Source organism: Poromitra crassiceps (genome assembly GCF_964638095.1).
Source record: "Poromitra crassiceps genome assembly, chromosome: 8".
Classification (NCBI taxonomy): Eukaryota; Metazoa; Chordata; class Actinopteri; order Beryciformes; family Melamphaidae; genus Poromitra; species Poromitra crassiceps.
Window position 1 is genome coordinate 36,420,129 of NC_139629.1, and position 21,809 is coordinate 36,441,937.

Here is a 21,809-nt window from a genome sequence, read left to right on the forward strand (position 1 = left end):
TAAGACAACACACACTCAGTCACCTGCCCCCCACACACACACACACACACACACACACACTGTTTCAGATGGGTGGCGTCGTGTGGGCGCGTCTGTCGCGCGCAAGTTGTCGAATTGCGCTAACGAGATGAGAAACAGTCGGCGGCGTTGACGTTGATGTGAAATTGAGTCGTTCCGTGTCGCTGTGACAGAACAATCTGTTTGATTACAAAGTCAATCACTCACGCGCGCTGACACACCTCGCGTAAATGATCCCGCTGCTATCCAGTTTATGCGTCGGTTATGTTTCAGACTAATCACACAGGTCTGTTCAGACACCTACACGCGCTTTCAATTGTGTGCGGGGTTGGCCGAGGTGATTGTTTTGCATAGTGGATCTTCGGGGGGGGGAGAGCGTTAGCGGGGAGAGATGTTTATAGGCATGTACCTGTTGTTTGGATTTGGTGGGACGATGGGGGGCCGCCCCGGGGGAGGGGGTCTCGTTCTGATTGGCAGCACGCAGGCGTACGCGCCGAGCAGTCCCCGCCCCTCTCTCCTCGTCATCACGGCGGTAATGGCGGAAGGTGTGTGTCACGCCTGTGATTGCAAAGCGCGAGCAGACAATCACACGAGAGAATTCCCCGCTGATTTGGTTGAAACGGGGGGAGCAAATTGGAACGAGAAATACTTTCACTGACGCGTGCGCAGCATTTACATTTAAAATAACAATATCATAATATTTAAATCAAATAAAGCAGCAGAGTGTGCATGGCCTTAGCGACATTTCCATTTTCCAAAAGCACGGGACGCAGCGTGCTGTAGATACAGCGTGCTGTAGATACCGCGTGCTGTAGATACAGCGTGCTGTAGATACAGCACAGTAGCTGTTGATTGAGTGCATCTGGTTGACAGGTTACACTCAGTATGCCCCACACACACACACACACACACACACACTCTGTTGTGAGGCCTATATATGTAATGACTATGCGGTGTGCAATGCTGTCAGATGGCTCATAAAGGTAAGTGATGTGGGCTGCCCGGGGCTCTCTGCCTGATGAATGTGGACGGGCAGCAGAGGTTGGCGTTGGTGTCCATCATCCCTCCTCCCCCGTGTGTTTCTGAATGAGAGCCAGATAGATGAGGCCACGCCCACCCTGACAGGCCGACACGTGTCCGTGTGTGTGTGTGTCGTTTTGTCTTCCTATCCGTGTCTTTCTTGTCTTGCGCGTCTCCTTTTTTGACGCCAGACAATTCCAGTCCATTTGCCTGAGAAGCGCACACAAAAACATCCAATCTGTCTCTCAGTCCCACACACACACACACATCATCTATAGGGTGCCACGGAGAGAAAGAGCTGCTGTATTCATTCACACACTGTGAGTTATAGAGGCTTTACAGCTACGACAATACCGCCGCTACTGAAGAGCCACAGGGCCTTGAGGTATATAAACCTTGTGTTTGTGTGCATGTCGTTGTGCATAGGTGTGTGTGTGTGTGTCGTGCGTAGGTGTGTGTGTGCGTTGTGCGTGTCGTTGTGCGTAGGTGTGTGTGCTGTTGTGTGTGTCGTGCGTAGGTGTGTGTGTGCGTGCGTGGGCATGAAAGATGGAGCCAGCAGCTTGACATTTGTGTCACCTCCCTCACAACCTCCATCCTTCAGCAGCCGACTTGAGAGATGCAGGCGTTGCGTGTGTTAAATGAGAGCGTGGCTACAGGACGTGTGTTGGGGGATATATATTCACATATACTGAAAATAACCTTTGCCGTTTCCCCCCCCCCTGCTGATATTATGATTAATATGATTAATACAGGACCTCGTTATCTTCTAACCTTAAACCTAAGCTCACTACTTCGATGGAACACCCCCCCCCCCCCCCCCCCCCCCCCCCCCCCCCCCCACCACTCCGCTGCACTGGCACATCTCTTCCTCCCCACCTCTCCGCCCCCTCCTAACACTCCACCTCTCTCCTCTGCCAAATGAAGTATATTTATGGCACCTGTGCTGGAAAAACAGTCTCCAGGAGACGTCCCTCTAATTTCATTTTCAAAATGCCAGCGATAAATTTATCAAATGGGCCGAATCGAATCCGGGAGTCTCACGCAGTCCCATCCGTCACGGGACGTCCCGCGGGGGGCCTGTGGGCGTACTGAGAGCAGCCCAAAAGCTCCGCTGGCAGGAGGAGAAGACTGAGGGGAGAGGAGAGGAGAGGAGGAGAGGAGAGAAGAGGAGAGGAGGGGAGAGGAGGAGAGGAGAGGAGAGGAGGGAGAGGGGAGAGGAGGAGAGGAGAGGAGAGGGGAGAGGGGAGGGAGGAGAGGATAGAAGAGGGGAGGAGAGGAGAGAGAGGGGAAGAGAGGAGAGGAGGGGAGGAGAGGAGAGGAGGAGAGGAGAGGAGAGGGGAGGGGAGGAGAGGGAGGGAGAGGGGAGGGGAGAGGGGAGGGAGAGGAGAGGGGAGGGGAGGAGAGGAGAGGAGAGGAGAGAAGAGGGAGGAGAGGAAGAGGAGAGGGGAGGGGAGAGGGGGAGGGGGAGAGGGGAGGGGAGAGGGGAGGCGAGAGGAGAGGAGAGAAGAGGAGAGGAGAGGAGGGGCGACTGAAAGCAGATGAATGCATGGGGAAAATGTGCTGAGAACAAAGAGGCGTGTGCATATCTTTACGTGCTTAAATGCTAACACGCTATATAGCATAAATTAGCTTGCGCGCGAGCAGTGCGGATGCGTGCGTGCGCGAAGGTCAATGCTAATGCCTTGACACACACTGGCCTCACGAGGGGGAAAGCCCCGTTAAGCACTGTGGCTGTCGATTGGCCGGCGCTTTTAATTGATTCATTTCAACACAAGTTAATTGATCGCTGTTGCTCCTCTCTGCGTTTGGAAAAGCCCTCTCGCTTCAAACAGCCCTTTGAGCTTCAGCCCCGCCCCCTGCCTCTGGTTCACACGCTCCGCGCCCTCCCATCACCCTCACTTCCTGTGCCTGACTCCGGCACCTTTGCCACACTCTAAACGCCTTTTGTCTCCGCTCGCCTATATTGTTGCACCTGCTCTACTTCCTCCATGCCAGGCGGCGTGAGCCGAGCTAACGCAGCTTAGCGCTAACCGGGCTAATGAAGTCAGGCGGCGTATCCCCTCTGAAGGGGATCAATGCTGCTACTCTGTGGCGCCTGTCAGTGTTTAATGATTCAATGAAACATCCCGCTATGAGGAGACAGGCACGCTGATATGTGCTAATACCCAACCGCGGTATCTCTTATGCACAGCCACAAGCGCGCGCACACACACGCACGCACACACACACTCACGCACACACTGTCAAACACACACGCACACACACACACACACACACACTGCCAAACACACACGCACGCGCACGCACACACACACACGCACGCACACACACATGCACGCGCACACACACACGCGCACGCACACACTACCAAACACACACACACGCACGCACACACTGCCAAACACACACGCACGCACACGCACACACACACACACACACATATACACACACACACACACTGTCACACACACACACACACACACACACATGCACACACACACGCGCACACACATGCACGCACACACACAGACACACACACACACACACACACACACACACACACACACTCTCTCTCTCTCACTCTCTCTCACACTCCTCCCACCCTACACAGGGTACATCTCAGTGGTTGATTTATGGCTGAAACATGGCATCAAGGGTATACACACACACAGCAAAGAGATTGGAGGCAAAAGTAATGACAGAGAGATTTAGAGAAGGAGCAATCTGGCTATTGATTCCTGCTCTGTGCAGGAAGAAAGGCAGGCTGCATGAGAGAGATTTAGGCCCTCCTCGCCTTGAAGCGCAGATAGTAAACAAACTCCCCACGTCCTGTTGAAGATGCACGCTGTGCTCCATCATGTTCCTCTGCCAATCCTCTCTGCTCAAAATGCACCATGGAAGATCATCAGACAACAGGACGACATCTCAAAACCCTGTTTGAACGTATCAGGATGCATCTCGGATTCATTCAAATTCCCATCAGATTAAGTTTTCCTTCCCCACGCCCACGATAGACCCTTTTCACGGGGGCCATTTTGTGTCGAAAAGGCAGGATAGACACAGGTGCAAGCAAAACGCTAATGAGGCTTTTCAACTTCCATGATTGGAATTTGGAAACCCTCATTAGTGTGTTGCTTGCACCTGTGTTTACCCTGCCTTTTTGACACAAAATGCCCCCCGTGAAAAGGGTCTATGTGTGTGCAGCGGGGTGTGTGTGTGTGTGTGTGTGTGTGTGTGTGTGTGTGTGTGTGTTAGCGTGTCGTAAGTGTGTTGACATGGAAGTGGGAGGGTGTTTTTAAATGCTAACGCTGAGACATCATGTGACCGAGGCGGTGGTCAGGTCAACGAGCTGCCTGTTTGTCAGGATGAAAGGGTGCGTACAGAGGGCCTGGCCGCGTGTTGCCCCGTTAGCCGCACATGCTAATTTACCTGTCAACGTACATAGCGAGCAGAGGAATCTACGCGCTTCCTTCTCTCTCTCTCTCTCTCTCTCTCTCTCTCTCTCTCTCTCTCTCTCTCTCCCTGCCTCTCTCTACGTCTCTCTTGCAAATCATCTCCCTCATTACTTTTCCTTCGATATATTCATTCCTTTCACTGTTAAATTGCAAACATATTCCATCCTCACACCAGTTACTCCCCTCTCTCTCTCTCTCTCTCTCGTGAAAGTAGCTGTTCCGCTCCACTTGGGCAATCCAAAGACACATCATTTGAAATGCATGCTCACTTCTGCCAAGTCTCATGTACATGTAGCTCTCGGTTTGTAAAGCCTCCGTAAAGCCAGTATTGCAGTAACTCCTTTTAAAGTATAGTTTTACAAGTTACCACTTACTTCACACCGAGAGAAGTTGGCCTACAGCAAGGCTACCCTTGGGAGAAATAGACTTTTGTTAAATAAATGTATGGGGAAAAAAGTAGTTCAAACTACATGGGGAAGAATGATCATATCTACAGCTGCAAGATCCTATAATACATGCTACTGATTAACCCATTGTTACCTGATGCAGCATTTGTGTGTGTATCCCTTTAAGACCGCAAACCACGTCACGCGGTTCACTGTCTTAAAGGGATACAGTGTTTCCCACAGGATTTAGAGTATTTGTGGTGGGGGACCGCAGACCCCCTAGGGGGGTGCGGGGGCTTGTCCCCCGCGAGTTTTTTTTTTGACATTTTAAAGTAAAATGCATGACTTTGGTGTACTTTGAGAAAGCTTAAGAGCAAAATTAAAAGGCTAGATCTATGAAGAACATGTCATCATTACTGTGCTGTGGGTTTACAATGACAAACTAAATGTCTCCCTATAGGTCAGGGATACTCAACTTGCTTTGCCACTTTCGTGAAATGATAGAAGGCGAGGGGCCAGTTAATAAACAAACAATATACATTTTTCTGTAGCGGATTGTAGGTTTTTGGGGTGTCAGCCGGAGTTTAGGCTGACAATGTTGTACACACCGGATAGTTAGTTAGGTTCAGTTAGTTAGGTTAAGTACATACATAAGTGCCTGGGTAGCGAGCAGATGGCGGTATTTGACAATTTAGCAGCTAAATCATAGATTATTGAGAGATATTCCATATTCCAGACTGAAATGCTATAACAGAAGTGGAGTATTGGCCAGAATGACATGAACATTTGGACACTTCTTCAGCGGGTATCTCGCATGTTGCGTTCAGGTGCACTGTAAAAATTTTTTTTTTTTTTGGTCAACATCTTTTTGTGGCGGTCAAAATCCTTTTGTGGCGGTGCGCCACAAATTCCTTTATGTATGGGAAACACTGGGATACACACACAAATGAGGGATATACACGCAAATGCTGCATCAGGAATCAATGGCTTAACACGGTAACAAAAATACAGTAAAACACTAATGAGGGTTTCCAAATTCCAATCATGGAAGTTGGAAACCCTCATTAGCGTTTTGCTTGCACCTGTGTTTATCCTGCCTTTTTGACACAAAATGGCGACTGTGAAAAGGGCCTATTATTTATTTCCAGTACCGTTAGGGATAGAGATGGCGAAAAACAAAGGCACTCGCTCACAGAGAAGACTACCTGTCAGGGACCAAACCCAACAGCTGAAACTAATTTGGGCAAATAGGGTGTATCTGGTGGGGTTGAAACACCTCATTAGACCTCGTGGAGATGGGACACTTTTCTCTGTCACAGACCCTTTTCTCTATTCTATGCTAATAAGAGGGTGTATTTGTGCAGCTTTGAGACCATTTTATAACACTGGACCGAACAGTCAACTGAAACTGTCAACTTATTAGAGCAGGATCTCGTATTCATTATATTTTGTTTATAGCCAAGAATAGTTTTACTAAGTTAACTACACACACACACAAAAACTGACCAAAAAAATAACCACTAAACCACAACAAGTTTGCCTGCCATGGCTGAAAAAGAAGCTCAGTTGGTACCATAGGCACAGCCAGTCTGGCTTCATCATCGTGGCTAACTTAACACTCTTACAGTTCCAATTTTATGTTTTTAGAGGTTTTGGCATAGAGAACACTGTCGTATGATTTTAAAATCCAATTTCATTGATTTTTCCATGGCAAAGAGAGAACACGCACAAAAGTTTGTAAGTAATAATTCATCACTTCATGTGTTCCTACATGTAACAAGTAAGTGGCTGGGATCTCTTCCTTTGATTCCATGAAAGATGATTGCCTTCACAAGTGTTCCTGTGACTATGACAAGATTAGCCCTATAATGATACATGTTTCCATTCAATGAGATACCATGCTAAATCATAAATACACCAAAAAAAAAATGCCCAAAATGTTTAATAATTTTACCTATTTTTTTCTTGTGACTTATATTTTAAATAAACAGATTAAAATCCTTAAGTGTAATTAGAACATGAATAAATAAATAAATACTCAAAAACCCTAATGATGAACCGAGAAATCATATGAAAATCTTAACTAAATTAAAATAACTAAAAGTGATTGAATCCATTATTTTTAGGAAAAGGCACGTTTGATTCGTTTAAGATCATCACCTTCCCACACTACCATATCTTTTTGCTATCTCTCACAAAGGATGAAAGAAATCGTAAATAGTACACTTCTCGTTGTCCATAATGCAACTTGCCCCCTGTTGCTCCATGCGGCCTCCTCTCCTGTTGCCACTGACTGAATGACATGCGCCCCCTGGTGGGTGGAGGACTTCATCATGTAACGATCCACTCTTGCGTCTCACTTTGATTTCAATTTTGATTTGATTTTGATCGCCTTATTGTTATTATAGATATTGAAATGCAATTTTCAGGCTGATTTAAATCCTGGCGGCTCAAAAGTAAATTTAGGCTGCCAGCCTCAGATTTTAAAATGCAGGAAAAATCCTGCCAAGTTTGAACTTCCTTAATTAAATGTGGTGAAACGTGTCAACGAAAGCCCTGTATGTCCAGTAACAGCAGCTCCTTCCATAGGCTGTCTTTGTAACAGTAATGAGCACGTGGTGTGAACAGGCTGTCTTTGTAACAGTAATGAGCGCGTGGTGTGAACAGGCTGTCTTTGTAACAGTAATGAGCGTGTGGTGTGAACAGGCAGTCTTTGTAACAGTAATGAGCGCGTGGTGTGAACAGGCTGTCTTTGTAACAGTAATGAGCGCGTGGTGTGAACAGGCTGTCTTTGTAACAGTAATGAGCGCGTGGTGTGAACAGGCTGTCTTTGTAACAGTAATGAGCGCGTGGTGTGAACAGGCAGTCTTTGTACCAGTAATGAGCGCGTGGTGTGAACAGGCTGTCTTTGTAACAGTAATGAGCGCGTGGTGTGAACAGGCTGTCTTTGTAACAGTAATGAGCGCGTGGTGTGAACAGGCTGTCTTTGTAACAGTAATGAGCGCGCGGTGTGAACAGGCTGTCTTTGTAACAGTAATGAGCGCGTGGTGTGAACAGGCTGTCTTTGTAACAGTAATGAGCGCGTGGTGTGAACAGGCAGTCTTTGTAACAGTAATGAGCGTGTGGTGTGAACAGGCTGTCTTTGTAACAGTAATGAGCGCGTGGTGTGAACAGGCTGTCTTTGTGACAGTAATGAGCGCGTGGTGTGAACAGGCTGTCTTTGTAACAGTAATGAGCACGTGGTGTGAACAGGCAGTCTTTGTAACAGTAATGAGCGCGCGGTGTGAACAGGCAGTCTTTGTAACAGTAATGAGCGTGTGGTGTGAACAGGCAGTCTTTGTAACAGTAATGAGCGTGTGGTGTGAACAGGCAGTCTTTGTAACAGTAATGAGCGCGTGGTGTGAACAGGCTGTCTTTGTAACAGTAATGAGCGCGTGGTGTGAACAGGCTGTCTTTGTAACAGTAATGAGCGTGTGGTGTGAACAGGCTGTCTTTGTAACAGTAATGAGCGCGTGGTGTGAACAGGCAGTCTTTGTAACAGTAATGAGCGTGTGGTGTGAACAGGCTGTCTTTGTAACAGTAATGAGCGTGTGGTGTGAACAGGCTGTCTTTGTAACAGTAATGAGCGCGTGGTGTGAACAGGCAGTCTTTGTAACAGTAATGAGCGCGTGGTGTGAACAGGCTGTCTTTGTAACAGTAATGAGCGCGTGGTGTGAACAGGCAGTCTTTGTAACAGTAATGAGCGCGTGGTGTGAACAGGCAGTCTTTGTAACAGTAATGAGCGCGTGGTGTGAACAGGCTGTCTTTGTAACAGTAATGAGCGCGTGGTGTGAACAGGCTGTCTTTGTAACAGTAATGAGCGCGTGGTGTGAACAGGCTGTCTTTGTAACAGTAATGAGCGCGTGGTGTGAACAGGCAGTCTTTGTAACAGTAATGAGCGCGTGGTGTGAACAGGCTGTCTTTGTAACAGTAATGAGCGCGTGGTGTGAACAGGCAGTCTTTGTAACAGTAATGAGCGCGTGGTGTGAACAGGCAGTGGCTTGTTTTCTGCTTGTGTGCTGCATTATGCTGCACTGAGAGCCCTGATTATTTGGACCTATTTGTTTTTCGGCTGTGTGTGGTTTGTGGCAGAGAGGGGTCATCCTAGACCTGATCCTTCCTATATTGCCTCCCCTGGAGCCAGCTAATAGGGTCCAGCATGGGATTTAAATGCCAACCTCGCTGGGTTCACGGGCCTTCCGCGAGCCTAATTGAAAATCTCGGTGTCGCGGGTTCGCAGAGGCCAGATCCGCACGGTGAACGGCGTCGCCTGTGCAAGAAGCAAAAAAAAAACTTGGCATTCTTCCCCGCAATTGTGAAAGGCTCTCCATCATCGCTCGCGAGAGGCTGATAATGCGTTTTGTTTGCCAGGATAAAACCTCGCAACTTGAGCAATTGAGTGTTAGTCCGAGATAGAGATAACGACAAAACCCGCACAAAGAGAGCCTCTCCGGGAATCACATCTTGGACTCATTAAGGCCGTCTGGGCACCGAAACATTCCTCAGACAGAGACAGAGGCCAGATAACAGTGGAGACAAGTCGTACAGAAAAAGACTAGAATGGAGACAGAAGTGAACGGATCGCAACTCTTTCTCATACGGTGAATCATTTTCCAAAGCCTCAGCTGGCAATTAGGTTTGAGAACATTAGGTTTTTCCCTTGACATATGAACTCAATTTGATCTTCTGTGTTGCCCTCAGCAGGGTGCCACACTGATTGCACCAATGGATGGGAGTTTTCAGGCCATCCATACAGATGAAGGGTAATTGATTACCGTAAATTCCGGACTATAAGCCGCGGCTTTTTCCCCGTTTTTTGGCCCCTGCGGCTTATATAACGGTGCGTCTTATCTATGGATTTTTTCAGAAAAAAAAAAAAAAAAAAAAAAAATCTCTCTTTTTTAGCACTCTTTCTAACTATAAATCCACTTCTGTTTTAATTTCCTCTCTTGCCCTCTTTTCACCACACCGCGGACACTGTGTGCACTGTAAAAATAAACAACGGTGGTGTTGTGTTATGTTGTTTTGTTGAAATGTTACGGTAATACGGTAAATGGGAGCTTCCTCAAACAGCCATCTCTTTCCCGACAATCCCCTCTGTGCGTGACCACTTACATATGGTAATTACGGTAAGCAAACGGCCACAAGCCCATCAACTCCCTCCCCCGACTACCAGGAGAAAATCACAAACTTCGGCGAATTCACACAAAGGAAGATCAAGGAATATTCCATCGAACCGGAGCAGATCATAAATATGGATGAAGTGCCTTTGACGTTCGACCTGCCACTCACTCGGACTGTTAACAAGAAGCGCCCTGGAGGATTCTTTCACCAAAAAAAAGCTTTGCTCGTTCTCGACAGCATGAGAACGAGCAGTAGATGATCATGAGGTGGTTTTTCAGACGTGTCGATATAGCAGTTTATCGCAAAAGTGTAATGGAAACACATTTTTCGCATTTGCACGTCATGTGACCCATATTATCCCTTGGAAAAGGAGCGGAAAATAAGTTTGGTAAGTAAGGTTCGATAGCCGTGTCAAAACCTCCGCAGCAAGTGGAAAACTTTGAAGCAACGCTACCTAGCAGAAAGACGAGTGTTGTGCAAAAGCGTAGCCGGGCAAATTAGATAATGTTTAATGGCAGAAATCGGTCCATGGTGACAGCAGGCTGCCTGTGTGCGCGCATTTGGCACAGCGGCGAGATGAGAGGATGAAAAGCACACACTGGTGCGGTGGTGCTGTCTGAAGTGAATACAGTGACTGTGAGTAGGCTAATACATTGCACACGTTTCAGGTGCAATTATAGAACCAAATCAGCCTTTTCCCCCCTCCATCTCTAAATCGGACCAGTTGTAGGCTATTAGGCTACATTTTTTCCTCTGCCTGTCGCGCTGACTGCATTCACGCAGCCAGCAACATTTTGCGACTCATTTTCTTTTGAATTGATAATCAGGCTCGTTTATATGCATTGTAACTTCATGTTGGGATTTCCATTGACCATTGGTTGGATTTGAGCATGCAGGGGACGGGATATGGGGCAGATCCCCGTGCGTAATCACTGTGGCAGCTGCTGCAACGGGGAATCACTCAAACGCAACTTCAATGGAAACGCCTACAAGTCGCAATTGTACATTGTCGAAGTTGTAGAAATATCGCAATTCTTTTGCGAAAAACTGTAATGGAAACACAGCTATAGATGAAGAGGAGTTCGTTGGTTTTGAGTGACAATGAAGGAGAGAGGAGAGTGGTTGACGAAGCCACCCTGAACCTGTTCGTTTCCGACACTGAAGATGAGGACTTTGGTGGTTTCAGTACGCAGGAAGAAGAGGAAGACGAGCATTAGTGACTTGACTTCTCTGGTTACAGGTTTGCTGCACATATAGCCTATTGTTGTGTGATTTTGTCTGGGGATTAGTGACCTGACTTTTGTTTTGTTTTGTTGAAATGTTAATAAATGGGAGCTTCCCCAAACAGCCATCGCTTTCCCGACATTCCTCTCTGTGCACGAACCCTTTCATATGGTAATTAAACATCAAAACACCCGCGGCTTATAGACCGGTGCGGCTTATAGAAGAAAAAAATAGTCAATTTTGGTCCCGCGGCTTATACACCGGTGCGTCTTATAGTCCGGAATTTACGGTACATATACTGTAGGGAAAGATTACCGCGAATCACAGTCGCTCTCTCATTGGTAGAGCGATTCCAGTGGGACTGGAAAGGTGTGTGTATCTTGTATCTTGTATCTTGTATCTTGTATCTGATGGTGTGTGGGCAGGTGGCGAGCACGGATGCGTTTGCGTTGCTGCATCTGTGTCTGATGTCACGCAGGAGCAGAGGCAATCCCACGTCATGTGTCAGCAACATGTTCTTGTCCTAGCAGCACTAAAGCCTGATAAAGCCTGGTAAAAAAACATCCTAATAACGTGATCTCACATTCCTTTTTCACTCTACGTATCAGTCTGGACTCCAAGGCGTCCACATCCATTTCAGTGGGTGTCTGTTGTCTGTCAGGAGTACTTGCCCTGACAGACAATTAATTGAGCCAATCAGCGTCGCCAAAACCAATCCAACGCTGAAAACGGCTTTACCGCCGAAAAGTTCCGCTGGTGCATACTCTTGTTCTTGTTCACTCTACTAACGTTACCGCTCGTTGCTTCGGGAGCCGGCACACAGTTTTGCCAGCGGCGTACCCGATTGGCTGGTTATGTTGTCAACTACGAGGCAGGTACCTGATTGGTCCGTGCACTTTGTAATTTCTGGAAATGACTGGGGGCGGGCAGGAGTACAGACCCATCCACAGAATGAACCAGAATGTGAGTTCACGTGATCAGGACGGTTTACCCGGCTAAGCACTACCTGCTCCGAGCCACTACCTGCTCCGAGTCACTACCTGCTCCGAGTCACTACCTGCTCCGGGTCACACCTGCTCCAGGTCAGTACCTGCTCCCGGTCACTACCTGCTCCCAGTCACTACCTGCTCCGAGTCACTACCTGCTCCGAGTCACTACCTGCTCCGAGTCACTACCTGCTCCGGGTCACTACCTGCTCCGGGTCACTACCTGCTCCCAGTCACTACCTGCTCCCAGTCACTACCTGCTCCCAGTCACTACCTGCTCCCGGTCACTACCTGCTCCCAGTCACTACCTGCTCCGAGTCACTACCTGCTCCGAGCCACTACCTGCTCTGGGTCACTACCTGCTCTGAGTCACTACCTGCTCCCGGTCACTACCTGCTCCCAGTCACTACCTGCTCCGAGTCACTACCTGCTCTGGGTCACTACCTGCTCTGAGTCACTACCTGCTCCCGGTCACTACCTGCTCCCAGTCACTACCTGCTCCGAGTCACTACCTGCTCTGGGTCACTACCTGCTCTGAGTCACTACCTGCTCCGGGTCACTACCTGCTCTGGGTCACTACCTGCTCCGAGTCACTACCTGCTCCGGGTCACTACCTGCTCCGAGTCACTCAGAGGCTTCATACATCTCTGTCTGTTTGCTGACGAGGCGCCGCGGTCGACAGCGAGGCCCTGCAGGGCTGGCATTGCCGGGGAGGCGGGTGGCATATTGCACCCAGCAGGACAGCTCCTCTGTCGGCCCGCTCGGCGCAGTGATTTGGCCGGCTTGGATTAGCTCAGCGGGGCGAGACGGAGCGATGCAGGAACGGACAGCGAGTGGAAGACAGAGCACATCCATCTCACAGACATTACCCGAGAGAGGGAGCTGCTGCTGGGAATCACGGTGAGCTGGAATAGTGGCGTTCACCGCACTGGCGCACACTCACAGGAAACAAGGAAACGTGAAACACGGCTACGGCACACCTCTGCACCACCACATGCTGCCACCCGGAGGCGCACCAGGTGGCAGGAAATTGCACTTTAGATTCCAACATAAACTTCTTGGAATATTTTGCCCTTTGCCCCGCCTTCAAGTGTCTACTGTTAGCATGTAATGGCGGCTATAAATTGCTACGTTGGTACATGTGCATATTCATACAAAGGCTGGTAATGAGACAACACACAGATAACGAGTGTCACCCTCCGCCAAACTCCACGGTCACGCTAATTAGGCAGGCTTTTTCTTGCCACAGTTTTGTGCTCTCGAACGCAGCCTCGTCAACCGCTCAAAGACGTGTCACCACAGTAGCAGATGGGTAGTCGGAAGCCGGAAAATAAACAAATAAGTTGAAATGGTTTAAGGGGAAAAAAAAAAGAAAAACGCAGCAGACAAACAGGAAAAGCCAGGCAGAGCCAGTTTCCTCTTGACAGACTGCAGAGCAAACATGGCTTTATTCTTCCTCTCAGGCTGGTTCATGGATCTAATCCAAGAGTTTATTAGCACATTTCAGATGCAAAGCCCGTCCGTTCCCTGACACCAAAGAGGGCCAAGGAAATGAATCGGGGTCTGGGCAAATTGGCGTCACTCACTCGAGCACAGCGGGAAGAAATCCTCCTGCATTGAAGAAGCCCCTCTCTTCCTCCAGCATAGTTCCTCCCTTCTCACTTTCACACTTCCTCTGATAACTCTTCTAGTTTTTTTTCCAAACAGTGCATATGGTTCAGTGCATATTTTATAAGCGAATGTGCAAGCCCTCTTTAAGCACCTTATTATGCTACAGTAGTGTTTTCTCCCCTTCCAGCTAATATTTTAAGTACAACTTACAAAGTGGATTGAATGAATGAATGAATGAATCCGGACTGACAAACCCCCTCTTTAATTCATCACAACACAACACGTGCACGGCAGCCAGTACACACACACACACACACACACACACACACACACATGCAGTTAGAGGCACCATGAAATGTGTCCTTGGCGTTTGACCCATCCTGGCTCCTCCTCCATGGTTCAGGCAGGAGCGGTGGGCAGCTGCAGTGAAGCGCCCGGGGGACCAACTTCTTCCAACCGCCACTGGTCAGACTGATCTTCTGCATGTTTTTAGTGGGGGTTATATGGAGGAAGCTCCAGGGGAGCACGGGGAGAACATGCAAACTCCACACAGAAAGGCCCTTTCGATGAGATAGCCCACCGAAGGCATGGGGAGACATACCCTCAGTGTCAGCAGCATCCCACGCGAGAATCGAACCCAGGACCTTCTTGCTGTGAGGCGAGAACACTACCACTGTGCCACCGTGCCCCCTGACTCTATCATGAATCCAGGACCTACATGTACAAACTGCATATCCTCTCCCAGCATCCTAGAATTCCCAGGATTCATCCCATTCCCCGCTGTGAAATCATGCAAACTATGGCTCCCAGACTTGGAAGTAGGGAGCTCCAAGTTCCCAGGTCCCCCAGGGCGTACTGGGCTTTCAGCTGGGAGAGCTCCCTTCAGGAGTCCTGCTCTGTGGGAGAGCATGTCTGGGGTAAAGAGATGGCAGCCAAAACAAACCATCAAATGACATCTCACAAGCAGGAGGGGGGAGAGGGGAAGTCGACGAAGACGGAGGGGTGGAGAAACATGGGGAAGGGAATAGTCCGTTTAAATTCCTCGTGGTGAGTTCCAACCAGATATGAGGGTCAGAGGAGGGAGGGATGGAGCAGCAGAGCAAAACGTCGATGGGAATGAACTGTGCTAGTGCCTTGATGGGGTCAACGATGTCAAAAAACAGTCGATGCCATAACATATTCATAAAGTGACGAATCTATAAGGTCAGCTCAGAGGTGTAAAACAAGAACAAGAAAATAAGAACGATTCCATTTGTTCAGGAAGCAGTGCCAAATCAGTTCATCATTATATTGCAACATCTTCTACATATCACTGTCTTTGTCTTGCGTTTAACCTCGTAACCGACCGGGAGAAAAGACAAACCCCTTTGGACGCCGTCCCAGTGCGCACAGAAAGGCCCCGGCTCCTTAAGCACAGTTTCCTGCAGCACTTTAAGTAAGCGCTTTACACTCGGCACAACTCAGAATAACAAATGACTGTGTGAAGCTACATAAGTTTCCAGTCAGCCCATTTACCCTGGAGACAGACACGGCACCTGAGACGCCAGGTAGGGCCCGGATGGATTATTCTAGGCTAATTCCAAGCAGAAATCAGCTCTCAGCCATCAATAATTCATGCGCCAGTCTTTGAAAAGTAAACAGCGCTTAGCCCATTAAGAATCCAGACTGGCACGGGGCCATAGTGGCACGCATACGGTATATATATATATATGTATATATACTGTATACACCTCAACTCCACAGGCAGAGGGTCTGTATACACCTCAGGAGAACACGCATAACTGTATATACACCTCAACTCCACAGGCAGAGGGTCTGCAGCCACCTCAGGAGAACACGCATGCTCCGTATGGAAATAGAACGCTCGTTAGAGAAGGTGGTGTAGCCCCATAAGCACTCACCTGGTGGAACATTAGCATGGAAGTGATGCTGAAGACGACAGTAGAGGGAGGCAATTAGAGTGACAGCTGCTGCTGGGATGTGTTGAGTTGTGTGGATTTTGATCTCCTCTGTCAGCTTTGTTCCTGTGCACTTCAGACTTATCGGAGGCCTCTCGCTCGCTAACGCTAACGCTCCGAGCTTAAATGCTAAAGAGGATCACGCTTCCACTGAATAGTTCATTTTTACACTTCTTTATCGCTCGCACGCTCACGCGTTTACCCCCGGCCCCTCCTCCATTTCTCTTTGTTGTCTTTCATGTGCCTTTTCAAGGTTCTGCCCGCGATATTGAGGCTACGGGTAGCCCAGGGACTTGATTCGGCTGTGCGGTTGTGTTTACGTAGCTTTTAGCAATTCCCTGTCCTCGGCAGTGTTATTCCCACCTGAGCAGCGCAAGATAGGGAATGTTCTCTGTATCTGTCTGGAATGCTCATTAGATAAAGTAGATATTTAGCTCCACAAGCAGCAGCACAGTTTGTGTTTGCCTGCATCTCTCTCTCTCTCTCTCTCTCTCTCTCTCTCTATGTATGTGCGCACATCGCTCTCACATCTCCCAATACTCTAGAGATGGCCTACTAAGTACAAACAGCATCTGTCCTAGAGAATAATAACATCTATAATCGCTCCTAGGAGAGTCAACAGTGAAACATGGATTATTATTATTTTGACTTTGTGGCTCAAAGTTTCCGGTCTATGATTTACAGGCACCCAAAGTAGGATTCTCTCGCAATGCATCAATGTCAAATGAGTTGTGATAACAAGCATTAGCCCCTGCATGCTACTGTCTCTCTGCATATTTTATCATCTGCTTTTGAAGCAGAACTTACCAGCTCACCAGAAGGGATTTCATGTGGAACTGAACCTGAAGAATTCTCAAATTAGACCAAATGAAAGCACATAGTGTAACACGGGATATTGTTTGCAACAGCTGATTATTATTATTATTATCATTATCATTGTCATTGTCATTATTATTATTATTATTATTATTTTGCATGTGTCATCACACTTTTTGAATTTCAAGATAGCTTATTATTATTCAAAAAGCCCCGCACACCTTCCAGGAATGGATGTGCATGCATGGCATGCAGGTGCAGTGTCTCAAATCTAAAGTATCGTTACCTGTTCTTCCTATTGGCACCATTGTTAACATGGTGCTGATAGGAAGTATGTGAGACGTCTGGAAGAGGCAAGATATCATTAGTATTTCAGGTGCCACTCATCCCTCCCCCGTTGCCTCCCTGCTGCAGATCAGAACAGGGAACTGTGTCAAACAGCCCCTCAACACTCGCAGCCGACAGGTTGGAATCAAACAGGCATTTCCTGCAGGGAGTAGCACGCCTCTCCACTGCTCTCTGTGGGGAGAAACCTCTCCACTGCTCTCTGCGGGGAGAAACCTCTCCACTGCTCTCTGCGGGGAGAAACCTCTCCACTGCGCTCTGTGGGGAGAAACCTCGCCACTGCTCTCTGTGGGGAGAAACCTCTCCACTGCTCTCTGTGGGGAGAAACCTCTCCACTGCTCTCTGTGGGGAGAAACCTCTCCACTGCTCTCTGTGGGGAGAAACCTCTCCACTGCTCTCTGTGGGGAGAAACACACACTCACACTAGAGTTGATTTGTTACGGCAGGTTTCCAGCTACAGTATACTGTATGGACGTATGTCTCAATGCAGAAAAGGCAGAGAGAGAGAAAAGACGAGTTGGAGGGCTTCCCGCGAGTGGATTAAACGCTTCATCTGTACATGTACAGTATGTCAGTGGGTAGTGTGTGTGTGTGTATGACAGTGTACTTGTGTCTCCCTGGGTGTGTGTGCACGTGGAAGTCCACACTCGAGTGTATGTGAGTTATCACTCTTGTCTCAGCTCACTCCATCAGTGGGTAGTGAGTTATCACTCTTGTCTCAGCTCACTCCATCAGTGGGTAGTGAGTTATCACTCTTGTCTCAGCTCACTCCATCAGTGGGTAGTGAGTGTATGTGAGTTATCACTCTTGTCTCAGCTCACTCCACCAGTGGGTAGTGAGTTATCACTCTTGTCTCAGCTCACTCCATCAGTGGGTAGTGAGTTATCACTCTTGTCTCAGCTCACTCCATCAGTGGGTAGTGAGTTATCACTCTTGTCTCAGCTCACTCCATCAGTGGGTAGTGAGTGTATGTGAGTTATCACTCTTGTCTCAGCTCACTCCATCAGTGGGTAGTGAGTAGTGTATGTGAGTTATCACTCTTGTCTCAGCTCACTCCATCAGTGGGTAGTGAGTAGTGTATGTGAGTTATCACTCTTGTCTCAGCTCACTCCATCAGTGGGTAGTGAGTAGTGTATGTGAGTTATCACTCTTGTCTCAGCTCACTCCATCAGTGGGTAGTGAGTAGTGTATGTGAGTTATCACTCTTGTCTCAGCTCAATCCACCAGTGGGTAGTGAGTGTATGTGAGTTATCACTCTTGTCTCAGCTCACTCCATCAGTGGGTAGTGAGTGTATGTGAGTTATCACTCTTGTCTCAGCTCACTCCATCAGTGGGTAGTGATCCCTGTGCTCTGCTCGCAGCCAAAGGAGCCCAATTAAAGCCATCAGGCAGTGTTAGGGGAGCCAGCTGCTCTCAGAGCCCCCGGAGCGAGGAGGATAGAAGGTTTAGATCCACTCCACCCTCCTCCATCAGGCCTGAAGGTTTAGACCCACTCCACCCTCCTCCATCAGGCCTGAAGGTTTAGACCCACTCCACCCTCCTCCATCAGGCCTGAAGGTTTAGACCCACTCCACCCTCCTCCATCAGGACTGAAGGTTTAGACCCACTCCACCCTCCTCCATCAGCCCTGAAGGTTTAGACCCACTCCACCCTCCTCCATCAGGCCTGAAGGTTTAGACCCACTCCACCCTCCTCCATCAGGCCTGAAGGTTTAGACCCACTCCACCCTCCTCCATCAGGCCTGAAGGTTTAGACCCACTCCACCCTCCTCCATCAGGCCTGAAGGTTTAGACTCACTCCACCCTCCTCCATCAGGCCTGAAGGTTTAGACTCACTCCACCCTCCTCCATCAGGCCTGAAGGTTTAGACCCACTCCACCCTCCTCCATCAGGCCTGAAGGTTTAGACCCACTCCACCCTCCTCCATCAGGCCTGAAGGTTTAGACCCACTCCACCCTCCTCCATCAGGCCTGAAGGTTTAAACCCACTCCACCCTCCTCCATCAGGCCTGAAGGTTTAAACCCACTCCACCCTCCTCCATCAGGCCTGAAGGTTTAAACTCACTCCACCCTCCTCCATCAGGCCTGAAGGTTTAGACCCACTCCACCCTCCTCCATCAGTCCTGAAGGTTTAAACCCACTCCACCCTCCTCCATCAGGCCTGAAGGTTTAGACCCACTCCACCCTCCTCCATCAGGCCTGAAAGTTTAGACTCACTCCACCCTCCTCCATCAGCCCTGCGCTGCCTGCAGATAGGCATATGAGGACATCCTGGGGAGAAGGAGCAGGTATATACGCACTGCTGATATAGGAATATTTATTCATTCATTTTCTTTACCCGCATATTCCTGTTCAGGGTCACAGGAGGCCAGAGTCTATCCCTGCATACAGTATACTGTACATGGGGCTGAAGGCTGCACATCTCCAGTCCATCACTAACACAGATAGACACACAGTCACTCACACTCACTCACACCTATGGACAATTTAACATCTCCAGTCCATCCAACTTGTATGTCATGAATATGGGAGGAAATGTAAACATGGGGAGAACATTCAGGCATGGAAATCAAACCCGGGATGTTCTTGCTGTGAGGTGAGACGTTCTTGCTGTGAGGTGAGACGTTCTTGTTGTGAGGTGAGATGTTCTTGCTGTGAGGTGAGACGTTCTTGCTGTGAGGTGAGACGTTCTTGCTGTGAGGTGAGATGTTCTTGATACAAGAATATCCATATTTGTTATGTATCTAAGCGTCATGCAGTCTAAGTTCATAGGCTTTCAATCAAGACGCATCAAAATATCATATTGCAGTGGTGGATAACATACAGTAATAAGCTTTACTGAGTAAGGAAGGACTTTCCCAATGTACAGAGTTGATAAACAAAGCTCCACTGACAACGCTGATGAAGGCTTGAAGCTTCTGATGTTCTGCTGTCTGGACCAGATGACCATCAAACTCTAAAAGGACATCCTAGTGTGCTGGGCTACTTCCTTCTCTAAACAAAGCTCCAACAACTCATGCTCAGTAGGCTTTTTCCCCACCGGGCTTTATGGGTCAAGTAAAACTCACTTTTTCTGAAACGTACCTCAGATCGTTCATAATTAACCAAACCAACAGAAATGGATGGAAATCAAACTCTAGTTTTGCCATAAATCTTTGCTTGCAGCAAATTAAGTTAAAGGGCCCATATTTTGCTAATATAATGTATTATTATTTTATTGTTGGCCTCCAGTAGAGTAACTTATTGCATCAGTCATAGTTTAAAAAACTAATTGTTTATCTTGTACTGGCTCTCACTGCCCCCTTCAGTTCACCCTCTGTCTGAAACGCTCTGTTTTTAGGTCCTGTCCCTGAACCCCCACCCTCCGGAAAATACTCCAGGTGGGCAGCGCGAGGAGTTTTTGCGTTTGCAAACTTCTGCCCAGAGAGCTATCGCTGTAGAAGCGTCTGTCTGTCTGTCTGACTATCTATCTATCTATCTATCTATCTAGATAAGATAGATAGATAAGATAGATAGATAGATAGATAGATAGATAGATAGATAGATAGATAGATAGATAGATAGTCATGCATAACAGAAACAGACAGGCGATCTCTGCTATGGCTACTAAATTTGGTAGTTGTAAAACAATTATATCAACGAGCAACTGATTGTCAAAACGAATTTGACCATCGATGAAAAACGTGACTTGGACATAAAGCAAGCTATCAATTGATTTATCAACATCCCCCTAGCCATCTACAGCTCCGCTAGGCCGGGCTGCACCCGGACATTTCCTTCAGTGGCTGGCCAAGCAGGGATTCTATTACCACGGCCTGCCATAACGTTACACCGGGAGCTTCACATTAGCTAATGTAGCTAGTTAGCTAACTTCCCAAATGCTTGTGACTATAGTGTGCCTCTCCTAGCAAAGGCTACACGGACCAAACCAAAATGAGGACTTGGAGAAGTCAGCAAGTTGGACTAACGTTACAAGTTCTGAAAATATGTGCCTTTCGTCATTCATCGGTTGTTCATGTCTATAAGGCAGCTGTGCTGCTAGGCTAAATAGCAAGTGCTAACGTTACCCAGCCGGTAAGTAACGTTAGCGCTTCCTAGCAGCACATTGGACCGATGCTGGAATGAGACACATATTTTCAGAACTTACCACTTCAGTCCTACATCCTGGCTCACTTCCATGTCGTCTCCTTGTTTTTGCGGTCTGGAATCCGTTATTCCATGAGACTACTACTGTTGTGTTAGTCCCAGACAGCCAGGCTAGAGAGAGCCTGGTGAGTGGTGACGCCGCCTCGGGTTACTGAAACACAGAACAGGGAAGAGAGGGGAAGGGTGGGAGCTAGCGTGCGCGCGCTGCGCGCCGGCCGGCGGCAACGCTTTGTTGCCAGGGTAACAAGTCCTTACTGACGTCACAAAAATTATGGTTCTCGCACAAAATCGCCATAAATCCATGTCATCTCGTCTACGAGAGTTCATAGGCGCGAGGGGTGGTTCATGGGGGTAACATTAAAACACTTTCACATTATTTATTTGAAGCTTAGCCCATGTTTAATATGACCATCCAAGATTGTAACAACATATATATGATACAAAATTAAGAAATGCATAATATGGCCCCTTTAAGCATAGTTTGGTTGCAAATAAATTGACATGATATGTCCGTTTGTAAAATGTGTGTCTATATTTCTCTGTGATTGTTCGATGTGTTATTATTACTACTGTAATTTGTTACTGTTGTGTCAGCTAGCCCTCCTTTCCCTGTTCTCTTCATATAGTCTCTCATACTCCCCCTGCTCTCCCTCCCCACCTCCTCCCTCTCCCTGCTGTCTCCT

At 48.1% G+C, this 21,809-nt stretch overlaps 1 protein-coding gene across 1 annotated transcript in view; it reads left to right on the forward strand.

Annotated features, from left to right (window-relative positions):
* LOC310781349 (cadherin-4-like) overlaps positions 1-21,809 on the forward strand; it is a gene marked incomplete at both ends in the record, with an annotated part of 346,500 nt that overhangs the window by 165,640 nt on the left and 159,051 nt on the right. The window lies entirely within an intron of this gene.